This window comes from Sus scrofa, chromosome 12 (genome assembly GCF_000003025.6).
Source record: "Sus scrofa isolate TJ Tabasco breed Duroc chromosome 12, Sscrofa11.1, whole genome shotgun sequence".
Classification (NCBI taxonomy): Eukaryota; Metazoa; Chordata; class Mammalia; order Artiodactyla; family Suidae; genus Sus; species Sus scrofa.
In genome coordinates this window covers 56,649,791-56,670,754 of record NC_010454.4, presented here as the reverse complement: position 1 = coordinate 56,670,754, position 20,964 = coordinate 56,649,791, and the positions used below count along the sequence as shown (strand labels likewise).

General features: G+C 49.8%; 1 protein-coding gene across 4 annotated transcripts in view; it reads right to left on the bottom strand.

The window, feature by feature from the left end:
- The window catches only part of LOC110256111, a 124,042-nt gene that overhangs the window by 10,841 nt on the left and 92,237 nt on the right, over window positions 1-20,964 (bottom strand). Inside the window, exon 3 of one of the 4 annotated variants that reach the window (XR_002337373.1) lies at window positions 13,624-17,317. The exons of 2 other annotated variants lie outside the window; for them this stretch is intronic. The gene's annotated coding sequence lies outside the window, so the exon portion shown is untranslated. Of the gene's footprint in view, window positions 1-13,623; window positions 17,318-20,510; window positions 20,943-20,964 lie in introns of those variants that run through there. One more of the 4 variants, XR_002337379.1, reaches the window with a different exon arrangement.

The following is a 20,964-nucleotide window of genomic DNA, read 5'->3' as shown; positions in this document are numbered from 1 at the left end:
CGTGTGAGGTTTCTAGCAAACACTACGCGCACATCTCTCCCTAGAGAAACACTTGCCCCCACGTTTGCACGTCAAGGCGCCCACATTTAAACTACCGGGGGGGGCGGCAATGAGTGGTGGAATCCTGCAAAGGCAACTCGCCCCCAGCTGGAGCTACGCGGGCACCCCCCCCCTGTCACCCCAAGAGTGAAGGGGACTCTGCTGCCCCGGGGGGCCTGGGCCTCCTTGTGGAACAGCGCTGTGGGCTTCTGCTTCTCATGGGCCCAGGGGCTCTTTTGCAAGGATGTGAATTTCGTTATCCTGAGGCCTGAAGCTCCATCATCACATGATGAGAGCTTCCTCCAAGTGCAGGCCAAGGATCTAGAGGTAATGAACCATCCTGCAGCTACATCTGCAACGTGGAATTGCCCTTGAATTCTTTTAAAACTCCCCTCCCACACCCCCTTTGCTGTATACAGCATCTTTAGGAGGAAGGACCTGAGGCCCTTTCTGCTTGTGACTTTATCTCCCTTTTTAGGGCCGAGGCATATGGCGGTTCCCAGGCCAGGGGTTGAGTTGCAGCTGCCAGCCTACACCACAGCCACGGCAACGCAGGATCCTGAGCCGCATCGGTGACCTATGCTGCAGCGTGCAGCCACACCAGATGCTTAACCCACTGAGCAGGGTCAGGGATCAAAGCTGCATCCTCATGGATGCCATTCGGGTTCTTAACCTGCTGAACCACAATGGGAACTCCTCTGCTGGTGACTTTCTAATCCAGCCTTTTTAAGTCCGAGTTTTGGGGCTGGGGGCTCAGGCCCTGACCTGTGACCAAGATGCTGACCAAGCCCGTGTCCTCCTCCTCCTGGCACACGGCCAGCACTCCCTGTCCAGCAGGCTTCCTGCAGTTCATGTGGCCCAGACACGGGGTTCTCAGCAAGGCAAGGGGACTCACAGCCCTGAGTTTGCATAAGAGACACAGAAACATAATTGGATACGCCCCCTCTGTTCTCCATCCCCCCCCCCACCCCGGGGGGGAGGTTAGATGCAGATGGCAAGATGGAACGAACCTGGGGCCCTGAATCACCACCTGGAGGGGAGAGCAGCCCCCTCAACTGGGAGAAACCCCCTGGATCCATTATGGGAAGGGAACATGAACTACTGTCCATGAGCCCAAAAAATTTGGGGTGTATTTACTGTAGCAGCTGGTAGCACCCTAACACAATTCCATGGGTCTACCAGGCCTGCTCTCCAGGCTCCCTGAGCCTCTCCAGCCACAGCATTATAGCTGTTCCATGGTCTGTCCTGGACCCAAGAGCCTACTGATCAGACCGACCCCCAAATGCTGACCCCCACAGCTGCCCCTCGGTTACCTGGTCCCGAACAGAACTCCCAGCCCCTGGGTCCAGGGACCGACAGCTTTATCCCAGGCCCCACTGGAAGGAGTGGAATCTCCCATCTGCTTTACTGGCTGACACCATAAAATGTCCTGACCTCACATGAATTTTATGTATTTCTACAAACATAACATTTCTTGCCATTGTTTAATTTGAGATGTCTTGGGGATTTATTAATAGTTTCATAAAGATATTTTCTGCTTTATCTGACTGAAGTCCTTGCCTAGGATAAAAAATACTCTTTTTTTCCACGCATTTTTTATTCTCTATTTGCTCCAGGCGTGTGAGAGGCATTAACCCCACACTTGACTCGAGCCCCAGGTACAACACTCCTTCCCGGGGAGGGAAAAAAGCAAGCAGCCCAGACCCCAGAGCAAAGGACATGAACACGAAAAAGACTGTTTTTCACAGGATGAGGGGAAAATGAGAATCACTAAAAAAAAAAAAACCAAGCTGACAAGAGGCATCAGAATGGTCTAAACCCCCACAACTCACTGTGGACCAGCACCGTGTGGGAACGAGTGGGAAATGCAGATTCTCAGGCCTCACCCCAGGCCCCTAAGCTGAAGCTGCATTAACAAAAGCCCTTCATGCTACGCAAGTCTGTTCCAGTAGGGGAAGCACTGGTCCAAGCATCGTCAAGATCTAGTGGTGTAAGTCTGCCCCTGAGAGCGTTTCTTCTCTAGGTTTTTTTATCCGAATTAAAAAAAAAAAAAAAAAAAAAAAAAAAAGCATGGCCCGTTCTCTACCTCTCTTGATCGATTTTACTGAAGCTTTGACTCTTCTCTGGATGCACAGAATGTACCCAACGGCCCTCTTTAGCACCTTAAGTCCTGCCATCTGTGCCCTAAAATTACTTCCATTTAAACACCCCCAGTGACGACTTCCAAGCTGGAGGAGCTGCCGGATTTCCCATCTTTCTGTTGTCCATACCAAGGTGACGTTGACACTGGATCAGTGTTGGGGGCGACTATTCTTGGGCGGGGTTGGGGGGAGGGGTAGGTTAGGAACTATTATAAACACAGTGGTATCTCTTTCTAGTGCTTTTTTTTTCGTTAAGTCCTCTTCCATGGCAGGAAGTGTGTAGTGTGTTTATCTTTTTACTTAATATAAAACTAAAAATTCCTCATATAAATAAACATAACACTTTTTTGTTTTTTAGGGCCGCACCCACACCCTATGGAGGTTCCCAGGCTAGGGGTCGAATCAGAGCTACAGCTGCCGGCCTATACTACAGCCGCAGCAATGCGGGATCAAAGCCACGTCTGGAACCCACGCCACGGTTCACGGCAACACTAGATCCTTAACCCACTGAGCGAGGCCAGGGATCGAACTGGCAACCCCATGGTTCCTAGTCGGATTCATTTCCGCTGCGTCACGACGGGAACTCCCAACCTAACATTCTTTAATGGTGCTGGGTTCTCCCATCCTAAGGACCTTTCTTAATCCACATGGTGAAGCTGAACCCAGTTGCTGCTTTTTCCAGTGATCTAAAAAAGCTCCACGGATCACTGTTGCAGATAAATTCAGTTTCCATCTCTGATGTCTTACGATAAAGCCTTAAGCTCTGTGTACCGAAACCTTCAGGGCCTTTGAAGTTGACCTTGTTTTGAGATACAACATAGCCATCAAATTATTTTGCATAGTTGCTCCAACACTGTCCTTAGATAATCCATCATGTTTATCACACAAACACCTGCTACACTCTTACTCTCCAACTAACCTCAAGCCGCTTCCATTCAGTTTTACTCATTGTAGATCTGTAACTTATTTTCATTTCTGATAGCACAAGTTCATTTTTTTCCCCCCAAAAAAAATTCTTGGCTATTTTGTCAACGCCTAAAAAATTCCGAATTTTTCTTGGAACGTCATTAAACATCTAATTAACTTAAGGCAGAGGGTTTCATCCTATACTCTCTCACCCAGAAATGTGGTTGGTCACAGTGCCATGAAATGTTTTATGCCATTAATGTTGGCTCATCTTTTTGGATATCCTGGATCTTTCTTCCTTTCACTTCATCCTAGTATGTTTCCTATTTCTTTTGCTATTGAAAATGAGATAATTATCTAAAGTTTCCTGCTGACACATAGAAAAGCTAGGGGGTTTTAAATAGTTACTTTGTAACTGACCATCCTCCCAAAGGAAACTGTTTTCCAGTGACTTACTTGGGTTTCCGATCAATTACCTGCAGTGACAGTTTTGCCTCCTCCTTCCGGATAGTTATTTGTCTTTTTAGGGCCCCACTCATAGCGTATGAAGGCTCCCAGGCTAGGGGCTGAATCGGAGCTGCAGTGGCCAGCCTCCGCCACAGCCACACCAGATCCGAGATGTGTTTGCCACCTACACCACAGCTCATGGCAACGCCAGATCCTTAACCCACTCAGTGAGGCCAGGGATTGAACCTGCGTCCTCATGGATACCTGTCAGATTCGTTTCCACTGAACCATGATGGGAACTCCCTTCCTAATACTTCAACATCTTTCACTCTTTTTTCTTTCCTGTGCCTTTTATATTTGTACAATACTTACACTTTGATTTTTATTTTAAAAATGTAATTTATCAACGGGATAGGGTATTGGTGATTGTTCTGCTTGTTGTTCAAACTTGGGCATTAGGATTTGGAGATGGGGAAAAGAGCCCTTTTGGAAGCTGCAGAGCCACTGTATTCACGTGCAAACTGTGCACTTACAGACGACTTGAAAAAACTTGTCCAAACGCTATCATGGTTCACACCTTTCACATGTGAAATTTCACTAATGGCTTTAGTCCAATAACCTTCAACCTCAACATGAATGGAAAATTCTAATTTTCAAATCTGGACAACCTATGTTTAAAGACCTTTTTTATTTTAAGCATCATATATTTTTAGTTTCCTCCATCTGTAGTTGACTCCCCATCATCATAACATCCCGTATTTTCTTCTTTCCTTTCTCCTCTTCCTGCTCCGTGCCTTCTCTTCCCGTCCTACTTCTCCAGCTCATTTTTCCTTAGCCCACCATATATTTTTATGTGTATCCAGCAGAATTATGTGTCCTGTTTAAAATGGATCCTGGTCACCAATTCCCTTGATGGGGGCTGCAGTGTTGGCGGGGGTGGGGGGCTCCCCATGCCACCCGGCAATCCTCCAAGTCCCGCCCGGGGTCCTGCCACCTCCCACCTGGAGATGACGTCACATTCCACAGGCCCACGAGAATGTCCCCACTTCAGCAGCCCATCACAAATTCGGCTTGTCCCCTGTGCTTCTCATCAACTGACTCAAGCCAGAGCTTCCGGCTCCCTGCTCCTTGGGTGGATTCACTTGCTAGAGTGGCTCACCGGACTCAGAGCACCCGTTGACTCATTAGATCCCCAGTTTATTACAAAAGGAGAGAAAAAGCTCAGGAAGAGCCCAAGGGAACAGATACACAGGGCGTGGCCCACCCGCATCCTGAGAGCACCCCTCTTTCAGAACCTCCTTGGAATCCTCGCCAACCCAGAAGCTCTCAGAACTCCCATCCTCTCCAGGTTTTAGGGTGGCTTCTTTACCTGGCGGTGATTGAGTACATCTTTGGCCTCTGGCAAGCGGACTCAACCTCCAGCCCCTCTCCCCTTCCTCGAGGTCAGGGGACTCACGCCCTCTAACCCCTGGCGGGTCCTCCCGGCCCCCGGCCCCCACCCCCGTGTGCTTTCCATAAGCCGCATCGTTAACATCGCAAACAACCCTTTTATAGGCCTTATCAATTAGGAAACTCCCAAGGTTTTAGGTGCTTTGGGCCAGAAACAAGAGGAAGACCATATATATATTATTATAACCCACAATGTATCACTGTTGATAATTTTTAAATAGAATAAGTGGAATCCTTAGTATTCTCTCTGAAATTTGTGCACCTGTGTCCTGCATATTCATTTATTTCATATATTAAATACGTATCCTTTTCTAGCTTTGTAAAATGAGATACATTATATTCTACTTGTATCACCATTAACTGACTTTTTTTCCCTAGGGGTATCACTCTTAATAGCAATGAGTCTCTCACTTTATAGAATTTTGTCTTCCCAGCATGCGTACCGTGTTAATCCTCCTGCCGTCGAAATAATTGCCTCTGTTCTAGCTGCTCAGCCCAGATCTACCTTCCTATTTTCGCAGAGTCAACAGTTCCGAGAGAGCTTAGAGGAAACCATTAAAAGAAAAAAAAAAAAGAAAACCACCTAAGGAATGGGAGAAAATAGCTGCGGACAGGGAAACCAACGAGAGCTTAAATCTCCAAAACATAAAAACAACTCGGACAACTCAACAACAACAAACAACCCAACTGAAAAATGGGCAGAAGGCTTGAATAGACGTTTCCCAAAAGACGGCACACAGATGTGGCCAACAGACCCAAGAAGCAGCTCAACATCGCTAATTCTTAGAGAAATTCAACTCAAAGCTACAATGAGGTACCACCTCCCACAGGCCAGAACGGCTAAAATTACTAAGTCTACTAACCTTAGAGCAGCAAACATCTCGCAACATACACACGACGTATCAACTCATCTCTGTGCACACTGTAAAACTTACACAATCGTTTATTGCCTATTATACCTCAACAAAGCTGGGGGGAAAAGAAAGCAGGCACTAACTATGCTAACTTAGCTACCAGCCTCCAGTTCACCCCCACTCCCAAGGCAACCAGCATCCTGGTACCCCTGGAGGGATGCAAGCTGCTGGCTTTAGCAGTATTTTGTCAGCCATTAAATGATTCAAAAGGCAGGATTACCACTCAACAAAACAAACAACCCAACCCCAAAATGGGCAGAAGACCTAAACAGACAAAGACGACACACGGGTGGCAGGTAGGCACATAAAAAGATGCTCAAAATCACTAATTATTACAGAAATGCCAATCAAAACTACAAAGGAGCCCCCTCAAACCGATCCGAATGGCCACCATTAATAAGTCCACAAATCACAAATGCTGGAGGGGGTATGGAGGAAAAGGCACCCTCCTACACTGTTGGGGGAATGTAAATTGGTACAACCACTATGGAAAATAGTATGGAGGTACCTCAGAAAACTACATAGAGAACTACCGGGAGTTCCCATCATCGCTCAGCGGGTATGAACCCGACTAGTATCCATGAGGATGCAGGTTCAATTCCCCTTGAGTTAAGGATCCAGCATTGCCGTGAACATGTAAGGTTGCAGTCACAGCTCAGAACCCACATTGCTGTGGTGCAGGCCAGCCGTTGCAGCTCCAATTTGACCCCTAGCCTGGGAACTTCCATACGCTGCAGGTGCAGCCCTAAATAGCAAAAAATATATATCATATATATATATATATAGAAATACATATATATCAAAAAAAACCCCTATCATATAATCCAGTAATCCCATTCCTGGGCATATATGTGGACAAAACTATTTCAAAAACATACATGAACCCCGTATCTGTAGCAGCACTATTCACAACAGCCAAGACACGGAAACAACCTAAATGTCCATCCACAGAGGAGTGAATCCAGAAGATATAGTACATATACACAATGGAATACTGCTCAGCCACAGAAGGAAGGAAATGCTGCCACTTGCAGCAACATGGGGCAACCAGAGATTCTCATATGAAGGGAAGTCAGTCACCAAGAGGAAGGCAAACACCACGTGATATCATTTATATGTGGAACCTAAAAAAGGGACACAAACTTATATACCCAATAGAAATAGACCCACAGACAAGAAGAACAGACTTGTGACTGCCAAGGTGGGGAGGAGGGAGTGGGATGGACGGGGAGTTCAGGGGTATCAGACGCAAACTATTTAGAAAGATACGCGAGGGGACCACACAGAGGGGACCACATCCAGTCTCCTGGGATAGACCGTGATGGAAAAGAATATAGAAAGAAAACAGGTATAGCTGAGCCACTTTGCTAGAGAGCAGAAACTAACCACACTGTAAATCCACCATCATTTCAAAACATTCTTTAAAAACAACCCCCCCCCCCCGCCCGCCGCCACCAAACCTCACAAAATATCTTAGGGAAGAGGCTCTTCCCAGTTTCAGCAGAAAAACAAAGCCCACTGCCAGTACATCAGGGGCGGGAATGGACCGTGGAGAACGATCAGCAAGGTGCCGGAGCAGAGCTCCCCAGGAGGTTGGGCGCAGAGGCGGAGGCAAGGCCCAGGGACCTGCCTGACCGCGAGGTAGAGCCCGGGTCGGCGGAGGAGGTGCGGCCCGGAGGTCAGCCCTCTGTGAGCCGGAGAGACGGCCAAGGACCAGGAACGGAGCCAAGGGCAGACAGACCTTGGACTTGGCCGGGGAGCTTTACGTTTTTGGCTTTCAAAACCTAAGGAAGGGATTCGCTAGATGATAAATCAATTTTTAGTCCATTGTGCTCGAGTCAATCATGCAGCTAAGGCACCTCTGTCCTCCCCCCCCCACCCCCGGTTCTAGACGCAGGTGTACTCAATCAAGGGAGGTTCGTCGGGAAGCTCAAGTTCAGGGACTGTCACAGGGCGCCTTCTGTGTCCTAGCAGGGGACGTGGCCATGGGCACACACAGTCACTGGCTTATAAAAACCCAAACTCCATCAGCTACAACTCCTGTCTGTTTCCACCCTATCTCCCCTGCTGTCACTCTGACCATGGTGTCTGGTCACACGGGGGTGGCAGCTTTGGAACTAGAAGTTGAGTTGGGGATTCATTTCAGTTTTCTCCTGTAGCTTGTGTTTATGGGGTCCACGGTCACGTCCATAAGTAGCTAAATTACAGCCTGCCCTTCTGGCACAGCAACAGCTGTCAGCAACCCTCCTCCTGCTTACAGGGCTGGCACTCCCCAAATCGGGAAATAACGTGTGGGACCAGAGGTGGCATCGCCGTGTACATGTCCTCCAGCCCCTGACACCAGGAAAATGTGAGCAGTGAAGAAAAGGCAGGCTGACAAAGCCTGCACAAAATTTCTGCCCACTTGCTTATGTGCAAACCGTGAGAAGATTCTCAACCTGAGCATCTGGCCCCAAGTGAAGCCCTCTCAGCCATCTATTTAAGCATGCGCCCCAGATATGCTGTTTGCATGGGAATGGTGTGCAGTGTTATTTCTTAGAAATGTGTGCTAAGAGTCATGAGAAAAGAGCGCTCCGGGGACTTGGCTGGCTGGGGACAAAGAGGCCACAGTCAGTGATGGCTTCAGCAGCCAGGGTGCCATGGGTTGAGGAGCAATTAGAAGACACAAGATGTCATGTTAGAGGAACTTGGACTTCAAGAAGTGAGAAATCCTGTGATTCAGAAGTACAGGGGGTGCTGGATCAAAGGGTGAGGTCTTTTTTTTTTTAATAGGATAAAGGGGACTTAAGGGCATCTTTACTTGGTGGCTGGAATGGCTGGGGATACAGGTGAGAAATGGGGCTCTCAGTGGTGTCCACTTGCTGCATCACCTGGAGAAGGTCACCCCTCTCTGAACTGATCTATAAAGCAGGGGCCAGGCTGCTGCCTCATCTTCCTCCCGGCATTGGTGTGAGAATCAAATGCAACCGTTTAAGAGCACGCGCATTGTAAATTGTTCAAGTACCTTATAATTGCCAGCAAACGTGGGCTGGGGACCCACTACCACCACTCACTGTTCCATGTACCAGGAACACAGTATCTATTACCCAACTCTGCGGCATCATTTCTAGCACGGTCTGGGGGGCAATGCATTCCAGGGGGACCAAGTACAATGGTGGGACCACCGACCACAATCAAAGGTTTTATCTTCTTCTTTGGCATGTACTAGAACACATTCCCGAGTTTCCTTGAGTTCTAACTAAGTAGAATGCAGGGGTACAAACCTCCTATGCTGGCTCCATCCTGTTTGCTCCCTTTCTCATTGGCTGGATAGGACCACTTTCTAGAGACCTTGAAAACCATGCCTGAGATTTTTAGAAAAACCACTGTTGTCCTGGGTCCCTGAGTGACTCCGTGGAGCAAAGTCTCCCCAAATACCTCTCTGCCTGCCCCTCATTTGTTACAGCAGCCAAAAATGAGTATCTATTGTGTTTTCAACCGTTGCACATTGTTCTGTCTTATTTCCTACAAAACGACCCTAATGGAAATAGCATCTTGAGCAATTAAGGCCAAGACTTAGACAATAGGACGGAATCCACTGTGCAAAGACTCCTAGGAAAGGAGGGAAGGGGCCCATGTGATAAGCAGACGTAGCTGCAAATAGCAAAAGGGAGAAGGACCCTCACTGAACCCTACACCCATCATTCCAGTTCCATCTGCTGAACTCAAAAAGCTCTATGAATGTGAATCCGCTCCCAAGAAAGGGCATTACCACATATTATCATGACAAAAACAAAGATTCTGGGGCTCAGTTTGAGAGCATCATGATTTTCCTTTAGATAAATGCAACCTTGGAAGGCTGTTTGCTAGACTGCCAGTATCTCGCCATGTCCTAGAGTTGATCTTCTGTTGCAGTTATTATTGCACCAAAGCTGTTAGCATCAGGAATACAGACATGCTTTGGGCTGCACGGGTGCCTGCAAAGTCCTCTGGGTCTCTGGAGCACCTCCTGAAGGGGAATTGGTGAGTCACCTTTTTTTAAATCATGCTCATCCAGATTTTTCTAAGTCTCCATGCTCTTACCTGGGCCACTTGCAAGCCCATGACTAGTCTTACATTCCACGTGGCCCAGTGATCTCAGAGCTGTAACTCTCGACCCAAAAAGGCACGACAATGCAAGAGGAGCGAGGCTCTGATGCAGTTTTATCCCGATGGCCGTGACTGGCCTCTACTGCTGTGCCACAAAGTCCGTAGCACACACATGCGGCCCACAGACAAGGTCAAGGTTTTTTTACATATAATCTCTTTGGAGATCTCATCAGGCTCTCATTTAACTCAAGGAGAATTTTCCCAGTTTGCTATCTCCCTCTTCCCTGCCTCTCCGCAAAGATAAATCTGATGGGAACGCACAACACCCAGACCACAAGCTGAGCTCCCAGGAATGACAGCACAGAGCCAACCGCACTCCGGGCTGCAGGCGAGTTGTTTGGGCCAGTGCTCCCTAGAGAGAGGGGGGTTCCCGGGGGGTGGGCAGATCGCCAGGCCCAAAGGGTGGCCTCAGCCAGGGTTAGGAGCGTCCCAGCACAGCCGCCTCTGCTAAGTTTTTCCTCCAAGATGTAAGCAGGCGTGGACAGACCACCAGCTTACGACCTCTTCGAGTCCTGCCATCCTACGAAGCTAAGTTCAACCACTTCCTCCATAGATCCTTCCCCAGGTCCCGTAGGTACAAGCACACTCTTCCCCTCCTGGGATTTTCTACCTATTATTTAGGTTTGTGGCATTTAGCATTTTTACACCTGTCACCTGTGGTTATTTTTCCGATACTGGATTGGAGGTTTCTTGATAGGCATTATATTCTGTGGCTCTTGGGCCTGGTAGAGTTCATTTCTTTTATAGAGAACATGCAAAACAAACAAACAAACAAAAAAAAAACAAACAAAGGGTTTGGTCAATGAAATTGAAATATTTAAAAATCTGGTCCTGGGGGCTATTTGGTCCATTAAAAGAAGCCATTCTTAGCCAACTTAAATACCAGTAGAAAGTCACTTCCTAATTGCTAGGCACAGTCTCCTGTAATTTGGTTAACGTTGTTCTAAAATTTTTGCTTCAAAAAACAAGGCAAAGGGCATTCCTGCTGAGGGGCAGCGGGACTGGAGGCGTCTCTGCAGTGTCAGGATGCAGGTTCAATCCTCGCCCAGCATGGTGGGGTTAAAGCATCCGGCCTTGCTGGGGCTGTGGCATAGGTTGCGACTATGGCTCGGGTCTGATTCCTGGCCTGGGAATTACATATGCCGCAGGCTGGCCAAAAAAAATAATATCTTTGTTTTTGTACACAGTGCTGCAAGAATGACCGTGTACTTTTTTATCTTTGTGAAAAACCTTAATTATTTCTACAAGTGAAATACCTGAATCAAAAGACATTCAAAATTTATATTGCCAAACTGCCTCCAGGAAAGTCAGAGTAACACACAGTGCCATTAAAAATTAAGAATATGGAGTTCCTGTCATGGCACAGCAGAAACAAACCCAACTAGGAACCATGAGGTCGTGGGTTCGGTCCCTGGCCTCGCTCAGCAGGTTAAGGATCCGGCGTTTCCGTGAGCTGTGGTGTAGGTCGCAGACGCAGCTCAGATGTGGTGTTGCTGTGGCGTAGGCCGGCAGCTGTAGCTCCGATTGTTCCCCTAGCCTGGGAACCCCCATAAGCTGCTGGTGCAGCCCTTAAAGGACAAAAGAAAAAAGAAAAATTAAGAATCTGTTTTCTGACAATGACACTGAAAATGATTTTGGGTCAAGGATTTGTCAATTTTATACGCAAGAAAACCGTATCTTTTGGTTGAATTGGCACTTCTCCATTAACAAGATTAATTTTTTCTTTCTTGTGAACTGCTTTCCACATCACTTCTCTGGCCCGACCATGCCCTTTGCTGCTCTCTCTCCTGGCATTTGAGGGGGAGAGAGGCTGCCTGACCTGAGATTACTAGGAGAATCAAAAGACTTCTAAATTCAGCTAGATAGCTTGCTTGTAGTGTATCCTAAAATGCCCAGCCATAAAGTAGAGACAGTTACAACTCTTTTGGTGGCAGACATCAGAAATCCAATTTGAACTACTCAAACAAAAAGAACAAAAAAGGAATTCATTGGCCCTGTAAGAGACATGCCCAGGAGCTCTTCTAGCTTCAGGTATGGGTTGATCAAGAGTCTGGAACAATGCCAAAAGACTCAAGCATTTTCCCCACCCTACCCTTGGCTCTGCTTGCTGCAGATTCCCCATGAGGGGGCTTGACAGCATCCATTCTCAAGAGCTGCAACACTCCCCCCCCACCCTCCCCCAACATCCCATCTCCGTTCTCCTCCCACCTCACTGTCTCGGATATGCTTGTACCCATCTCTGGACCAACTGCCATGGCCAGGGGATGGTGATGGTCTGTATGGTTTTGTTTACATTAAATGCCTGCCCCCCTATCCCCACAGCTGAGATGGAGTCAGCTCCACAGCATGGCACCCTGGCCAAGGGGTTCCCCAAATTACAGTACAAGGAATGAGTGCTGGACCACCAAAACCCAGAGAATAAATATCCATCACAGAGGGGGCTGCAAGTGAGCAGTAGAGGCCCAAGCTTAGTGATTAGTCCAGAAGAAGTAAATGATACGGGCAAGAGATTCAGGGCCCCAGCAGAAAGAACATGGACCGACCACGGAAAGAAACCTGTTAATCCAGACAGGGTGTGTCAAGCTATGACTGGGAGATGAGAGCACAAGTTACCATGAGAAGAACGAACAGGATCAGCGGGCTTCCACGAGGGGGAAAAGAGGCTGCAGTAATCAAAAAAGGCCTCCACAGTGCCTACACATTTCTACATCTAGAAGGTTCTACATTTGGAACCATGACCAACACATAATCAAAAGCTAAAGTCGGATGGCACCAAACAAGACTAAGCCAGGGCCATGAGCTCATTGAGAGAAGTTCTTCTGACTTTAGAGGAAGCACCACCCAGGATGATAATGCAGTCAACTGAACAGATGACAGAGTTTCAACGAGGCCAGAACTTTGAGAGGCTAAGGCAGGATACTGTTTTGAAAGTGCCAGCAGAAAAATTTAAGAAGATCGTTTTTATTTTTCTGCCCCAGGAAGGGAATAAATCAGATGGAATGGAATGGAATGAGTAACTGGAATTCACAAGAAAAATGAAGGATCAGAACTTGTAAATAAAGTTAATATAACAAACTCTATAAATATATTCTTGCTTTTTTTCTACTTTCTTAAAAGACACAATCTTACAGAGTAGCAATAATGTACTGTTGGGTTTGTAACAAAGACATGATCAATAATGACGCCAAAAAAGAGGGGAAAGAAACAGAGTTATATAGTACAAGTTTCTATATATACGCCAAAAAAGGAGGGGAAAGAAACAGTTATATAGTACAAGTTTCTATATGAACTGAAATTAAGTTAGTGCAAAGCTGAAGCGACTTCTGATGACTTAAGATCTATATCGTGAACCCTAGAGTAGCCGTAACGAAACAACTCAGGAGTTCCCGTCATGGAACAGTGGTTACTGAATCCGACTAGAGACACGAGGTTGTGGTTCCATCCCTGGCCTCGCTCAGTGGGTTAAGGATCTGGTGTTGCTGTGAGCTGGGGTGCAGGTTGCAGTTGTGGCTCGGATCCTGCGGTGCTGTGGTTTTGGCGTAGGTCGGTGGCTACAGCTCCGATTCGACCCTTAGCCTGGGAATCTCCATATGCCACAGGTGTGGCCCTAGAAGCGCCAAAAACCAAAGAAGAAAAAAAAACTCAAAATACGTAGTTAAAAAAACCTTAAAGCCAACAGAATGTTACCCTAGGAAAAAGCAACTATGAGAGCCAGTGTGGCTATACTAACATGAGACCAAGCAGAGTGTCAAGTGAAAATGAGATCAAGATGAATGTTTTATCATGTTACAAGAGCTAATTTATTAGAAAGACAAAACAATTTTAAGAATATATGTACCACACAACAGAGCCCAGAAATACACAAAGCCAAAGCCGACAGAATCACAGGGAGGAAGAAAATGGTTCAACGGCAGTAGGTGAAGATGTATTTTCCTCACAACCATGGCTGGAACAGCCACACAGAGGCCACGAAGGAAACCGGCAAAGTGACCATTACAGACCTTCACCGAACTCCCCCCCGACACACACACCAGCAGCAGGACATACCTCACTCTCCAGAGCACACGGAACATCCCCCAGGACCGACCAGACGCTGAACCACACAACAAACCTCCACTCTTCTGAAAGGACTGACATCATGCAAGTGTGTTTTCCGACCACAACAGAAATAAATGAGTGAGCTGGGGCTCAACCCAGCCCTGGGTTCCCCTAAGGGAGGGCTGTGTGCCCCAAAGAGAAAGCAGATGAGTCAGGGTTAGGGGCTAGAAGCCAGCTCTGGTACAAGGCCTAGAACACACACAGCAGGTCTCTTAAACCGTGACCCGTGTGTGGGCTTCAGGAGCAGGAACCTGCTCCAGCCACCGACGTTGGATGGAGGGGCCCCTCCAGAGACCCCACAACTTGCGGAGATTTGCCCCAAAGGGACCTATGATCCAAAAAAAGGTTAAAAGTGGGTCGATGTGCTTCCACGAGACACAACGGAAGCAGCAAAGAGCAGGGCCCCTGGAGAGGGAGGGAGACGGGAGACAAAGCTGGATGTGGAATCCGCATGGGGCGGGGAGCAGAGGGAGCCCCTGCTGGAGGCTGGGTGTAAATCACAGGATTGGAGGCAGCAGGGAAGGGAGGGCAAAGTGCAGGCAGATTCGGGAGGGGGGGGGTAAAAATCCTCACACCAGCAACCCCGGGACCACCGGCAAACCTTCATAGGCGCCTCTGCTGGGTGCTCTGGCCGGCACAGCCCAGGGCCTGCCCTCTTCGGGGGGTCATCAGCCCCCACCCACAACGAGGCCCCACCCCACATTCAAGCCATTATCTAAAACGTCCTCTTTTATCTTGACATATAGAAGGTGAAGAAAGGTTTACAATATTTACAAAACGTCAGTGGGAATATCTGAAGCTCCCAAATGAGGACATGGAAATTATCTCCAGCCCTTTCATCTCTGAGCCAAATTTATTTTTTAAACATTCAAATATATAAAACTTGGAAGTCAGTGAATGTCTTGGAGTCGTGAAATCTGTAGGACTGTGCAGGCCTCCATGTAAACATACGTCCAACAAATCCCAGAGCTCAATTTTCCAAGCCTTCGATCCAAGAGGCGGCTCCCAGCAGCGCGGGGCTCTCAGGAGAGAAGCCCTGCCAAGGGCTCGCTCCAGAGTCCGGGCTGTGTCTCGGCAGGAGGGTTTATCGACTGGGATCTCACCAGGAAACCAAACCTCTTGAATATTTGAAACAGAGGGGCTTTCATGCAGGACCCTGGCTTCCCAGGCGACATGTGAGCAAAAGCGAGGAGGTCCTGCTGCCTCCAGCTGGAGGGAGGAGGCAGTGACGGGAACCCAGGGGCTGGGGTCACCCGCAGAAATGAGATGCCTGGGGCCTGCCGGATGGCACCCGAGCCTTGCAGGAGAGGCGGGGGCTGCCCGAGGCACCTTCGGAACCAGTGAGGGGGAGGCCTGCCCCAGGTTGTCCCTCCCACCGCCACCTTCAGTGTCCCTGGGAAGCAAGACTGGCCCCCACGCCAGCGAATGGATCTGAGCTCAGACCGAGGCTCGTGGCGGCAGACACACCTGCCCGGCCCTGTGCGTGACCGCTGTGCACTGAAAGCTTCCCCTTTTGTCGGGCCACGGGGTACCAGCCCTTCTCCGCTGGACAGGGCTTCAGAAAGCCCGCTCCCTCCAGCCACTCCCGTCTGGGAACAGCATCCTTACCACCCACCACAGAGACATTGGGTGAGACTGGGAAGCTGCAGGGAAGACAGGCACCCCCAGCTCCTTCATCGCCAGGCAAATGTGTTTCCTAGAGAACATGTCTGCACCTGGCCCCTCTTTTTATCTGCGAAGCTTAAGCTTGGCTGAGCTCTGGGTGGAGACCTGCAGGTCAGGTCAGCCTGGCTGGGCTGTGACGGGGGATGCGGGGCGGGCGGCGATGGCCTGGGAGATGCACATCCTGGGTCCTGCCTCCCATGTCCCCAGAAGGACCTGCCAAGCACCTGTAAAAGCAAATTCCAAAGCATCCTCCAGGGTGGGGCTCTCCCGAAAGGGCCAGTGGGGCCCAGAGCCGCTCCAGCCGCTTGCATGAGCCGAGCATCTCTGAGGCTATGCCCTCGTGGTCCCACGGAAAAAAAATCTGTCCCCCACCAGCTCATCATTATTTTTAGTTGAGGTGTTAGGACTCTTCCTCTCGCCTCAGTTTCTTGGTAAAGATCTAGTGAAAGGCCTGCCTTATCTCACTCGGCGCTAAGATTCTGCACGTGAAAGAAGTGCATCCATGGCCAGATACCACACAAAGATAAGCTGTCATTTTTATAGTCGCCGATATTATTCTATGCGCTGAATTCAAGGGGAAGGGATTCTGGTTCTTTCCACGCCCCGAAAGTAAGGGGGAGGGGGCTGGGCCACTGGAATGCCCGGCTTTGCCAGCAGAAAAGCAGCTGGATGAAGGGGAAGGCAGAGGGACCAGCTGAGAACGCGGACGCCCCCTCACCAGGCTTCTCCACTATTCCCTAACCTTTGCGAGAATATTCGATTCACAGGGAAGCCATGCAACCCCCTCGGGGCGCCTCTGGCATCACCCCTCCCCAACCTCAAGCTGACCCCAATGTGTAGGGTTCCTCCAACCAGGGCTCATCTAGGCCCCACCCTATGCCCATTTACCCAGCTGAGCCTGCATCTCCTACTTCCAGCCTCGAGGAGCACACAGCCCGAGGTAACAGCTCCAGGATGCGCATCTGCACAGGAGAGGAACACGCAGGGTTTCAGGGGGAGTCGGGGCTGGCAGAGGATTGCGAACCCCACCTCTCAACTAGCCCAGCACCCCCAGGCTCCTATCTCCCCTACCCCCAACTCCCATCGCCAAGTTCAAGGATTCGATGGTGTCCATGGCTGAGCTTTCTCCATGGACAGACTGGAGATGGGGCAGGAACGGCTCCTCAGAAGCAAAGGGAAGGAAGGAGGAGGCAGTCAGCCCCACAAGGGGAAGAACTCGGTCGACCTTGACATTGGAGGGTGGGGGTGAATACAGGCTGTTTCCCAAACACCTAGGGAACCCCTGCACGCGCTCCGCGAAACCCTTTGCTTGTGGCCATAGGCCTGCGAGGAAGACTCGGCGTCAGGGCCAGGCCACCCCGGGACCGGCGTGATCCACCGGAGTCGAGGCGGGATCCAAGCCGAGCCTTGTCACGCGCCGACCTGTGGTCCCCTCCAGTGCCGAGTGGGATCTTACGGAGAGAAGGTCTTCACAGGGGTCATCAGGTCACATAAGGTCTCTCCAGGGGCCCCAATCCAATGACAGGCGTCCTTACAAAAAGGGGAAACTGGTTCTTAGACTCACGGAGGGAAGGTGACGTGGGGCCACAGGGAGACGGCGAGAGGAAGGACGGCCCAGATCCGACGCCCATGAAGCCGGCCCAGCAGCAAGGACGGGGGGCAGCTCCTCCTCCCCTGGCTCAGGTGCCCTTCTCTGCCAACCTTTCTGTGATGTCACCTTGCGTTAATTTGTCCATCAGTCTCGAGTTTGTCCGAGGTATCAACGCACCTATTTTGTTCTGAAGTGGCTCACTCAGTGTCCTGGCATCTTTTTCTTTTTTTTTTTTTTTAAAAAGCTGTATCTGAGCCACCTCTGCGACCTACACCCCAGCGCATGGCAATGCCACATCCTTAGCCCACTGAGGGAAGCCAGGGATCAAACCCACGTCCTCATGGATATGAATCGGGTTCTTAACCCACTGAGCCACAACGGGAATGCCTGGCATCTCTCTGGACCGATGTGAAACGCCTCTACCACCCTGCTCTCAATTCTGCTCTCCCTCTTCTAGTGCGTCCATTCTTGCACCACTTCCATAACTACTTTAACTGTACCCCTATAAACCATTTTAAGGTTTGGCAATGAAAGTGTCTTTTTTTTCCCCGAGTTTTCTTCCTCAGGCTGGCCTTTTATTTGCCCCTGTCAGACTGTAGAAACATTTTGTCAGATTAAACAAAATCCTTCCCAACTAGAACTGCCCTAACTTTTCTGATTAATCCGGGAAGAATACACATCTTCACCATTGCCTTCACTGGCTTTCTTTTTCTTGGTCTTTTGTCTTTTTAGGGCGGCACTCAAGGCATATGGAGGTTCCCAGGCTAGGGGTCCAATCGGAGCTGTAGCCACTGGGCCTACACCACAGCCACAGCAACACAGGATCCAAGCCACGTCTGCGACCTACACCACAGCCACAGCAACGCTGGATCCTTAACCCACGGAGCAAGGCCAGGGATCGAACCTGCAACCTCACGGTTCCTAGTCGGATTCGTTAACCACTGCGCCACAACGGCAACACCTTCATTGACTTTCACAGAACTGAAACTCCTTACAATAGCCGAAAACAGGCGCCTTTCCAGTGAACATACACAAACAGGAATAAAGACATAGAAAACGTCTCTGGAAGCCAGACAACCCTCATGCCAGACTTCATGGAACACGAGACGCCACTGGGTTGTGGAAGGGCTGCCGGACCCAGAGAGAGTCGGGACTGGTCATGCATCTCAGACGCCCTGCCACTCCGGTGACTCAGTTCTTATCCAATGCTGCTCTCTCATGACTGGGATTACACACCCGCTGCTTCACCGTGTACTTCCTTTTTAAATTGCAGTAGAGTTGATCTAGCATGTTGGGTCCCTGCCTGCTGTATGGCACAGTGACCCAGCCACACGTGTATGTACATACGTCCCTTTTCTCACAGCACCTCCCATCATGCTCCACCCCAAAGGACGAGACCTAGCTCCCTGTGCTGTACGGTAGGACCCCACAGCTTACCACTCCAAATGGAAGAGCTTGCATCCACCAATCCCAAACTTCCTCCTCTCCCCGCCGCCAACCGTAATCTGCTCTACCCTGTCCGTGATCTGGTTGTTTTGTAGATAGGGTCACTTGCACCCTATTTTTAGATTCCACGTGTGATATCATATGGTACTCTTTTCTTTCTGACTTCACGCAATACGAGAATCTCTAGGTCCATCCATGTCGCTGCCAATGGCATTATTTCATTCTTTTTCATGGCTGAGTAGTATTCCCACTATGTATATTTACCACCTCTTCTTCATCCACTCATCTCTCCATGGTCATTTAGCTTGTTTCCAAGTCTTGGCTATTGGGAATCGTGCTGTAAGGAACCTCCACACTGCTCTCCCCAGTGGTTGTACCAACTTCCATTCCCACCAACAGCGAAGGAGGGTTCCCTCTTCTCCACACCCTCTCCAGCACCTACTCTTGATTCGCCACGGTGCTCTCACTTGGGGGTTCCCTGTTCCCCACACTTCCTGCTCAGTTTCTGCTGCTTCCCCTCCTGACTCCTTACTGGCCCTTGCTGTTTTATGGCTCCAAACTGAACACCATGCTTTTAATCCATGAAACTTTTTCAAAGCGACCTCCTGCTAAAGGCAAGTGCTAATTCTAGTGTTCCGTTTAGTGCAGTGGATTACGGTTTCCTTTGAAATCAACATTTTTAAGTTTAAAAAGTGGTGGATTTAAACAAACAGATTCAACAAACCAAAGCAAGAGTAAACACAGACACAGCTTTGAAGAAACCGTGACAGCAGATGAGAATGAGGGACTACGGCTGGAACTCGCTGGCTGGTCCAGCAGGAATCTACGGAGTGAGAAGAAAGAAACGTTCAGATCCTTCCCCGACTTGCCCAGCGATGAGCAGCGGGGCTCCACACACCCCACTGAAGCTTTTCCGTGACCTTTCTTTCCTTACCACCCTGCCAGCTTGGGCTGCTCATTCCACCCACCCCACCTTCCTGGGGGCGAGGACGTAAAGAGATGGACAGGACTGGCAGCACTTCGGAGAGCCCAGGACATGCACAGGGACCAATGAGAGTGGGATGGGGTGTTGGCATGGCAACAGCATCCTTTCTCACTGCTCCATAGCAGGAGGCCTTCAAGGACGCATCTCGCAGCAGCAGGCCTGTCCCTTCCCGCCCTCCATGTGCATGCGGGCTACCCAGGTAGAGTACTTGGTTAAGAACCATGCAGAGCCACACCGCCTGGTAACGTGAAATACTGAGCATTGACCTCATTGTCTCTGGGAAGCGACTGTGGAAGGAAGATGAAAACCGCCATCCGACACTGCACTGGACGAGACACGGCCATCTGAGAGGTCAGCCCTACGGCGCCGGCCCGCGAGGACACCAACTCAGGAAAGAAGATAAAGATACCTGTTTCAATCTATACTCTACGGAAAACGCAATGTCACAGCATGAGGGTCAGATCAAGTGCTGCAGGAAGAGAAGAGAACGAAGAGGCTGCTGGGCGAGGAAAGCAACGTTTCAGCTCCACCGTGAAGGCCGAAAGGGAAAAGCATCTTTGAGACGGGAGCACTGAGAAACCACGAGTTCCCTTGGGCCGCTCAGTGAGTGAAGGATCCAGCATGGTCACCGCTGTGGCACAGGTTCGATCCCTGGCCTGGGAACTTCCACATGCCACAGGCACAGCCCCCACCCCACCCCCCAAAAACGAGTGCAAAGGTAAGGAATCCCCCTCAAGCATTTCTGGCCAAAACGGAGAGCTCCGTCTCGCAGGCCACCGTGAGCTGAAGCCCGGGAGGAAACCGAGCCCCACGGAGAGAGACCTCGGACCCACGGCTGCAAAGGTCCCGGTCATCCAGTGGCCAAGTGTCGGGTTAGAGAGATCACCGTGGATCAAATTCTCTGCTTGGGAAGAGGACTGGCAGCGGCTCACGGGCTGAAGGCTGGCATCGAGGTGCGGCAGCCTGAACGAGCTCCCCTACCCCGGAGGAGTTCCCGAACTGACGGTGCCGAGGCGGCTGAGGGCCATCAGGGTGACGGCGGCGGCGAGCGGCGCTCGGAGACACGCTCACGGTCTCAGGGTCTTTGGCTTTTCATCTCCTCTTCCTGACTTGTGCAGAATCTACTTCCCTTTCTGTATTTTGCGGGAAAGGAAA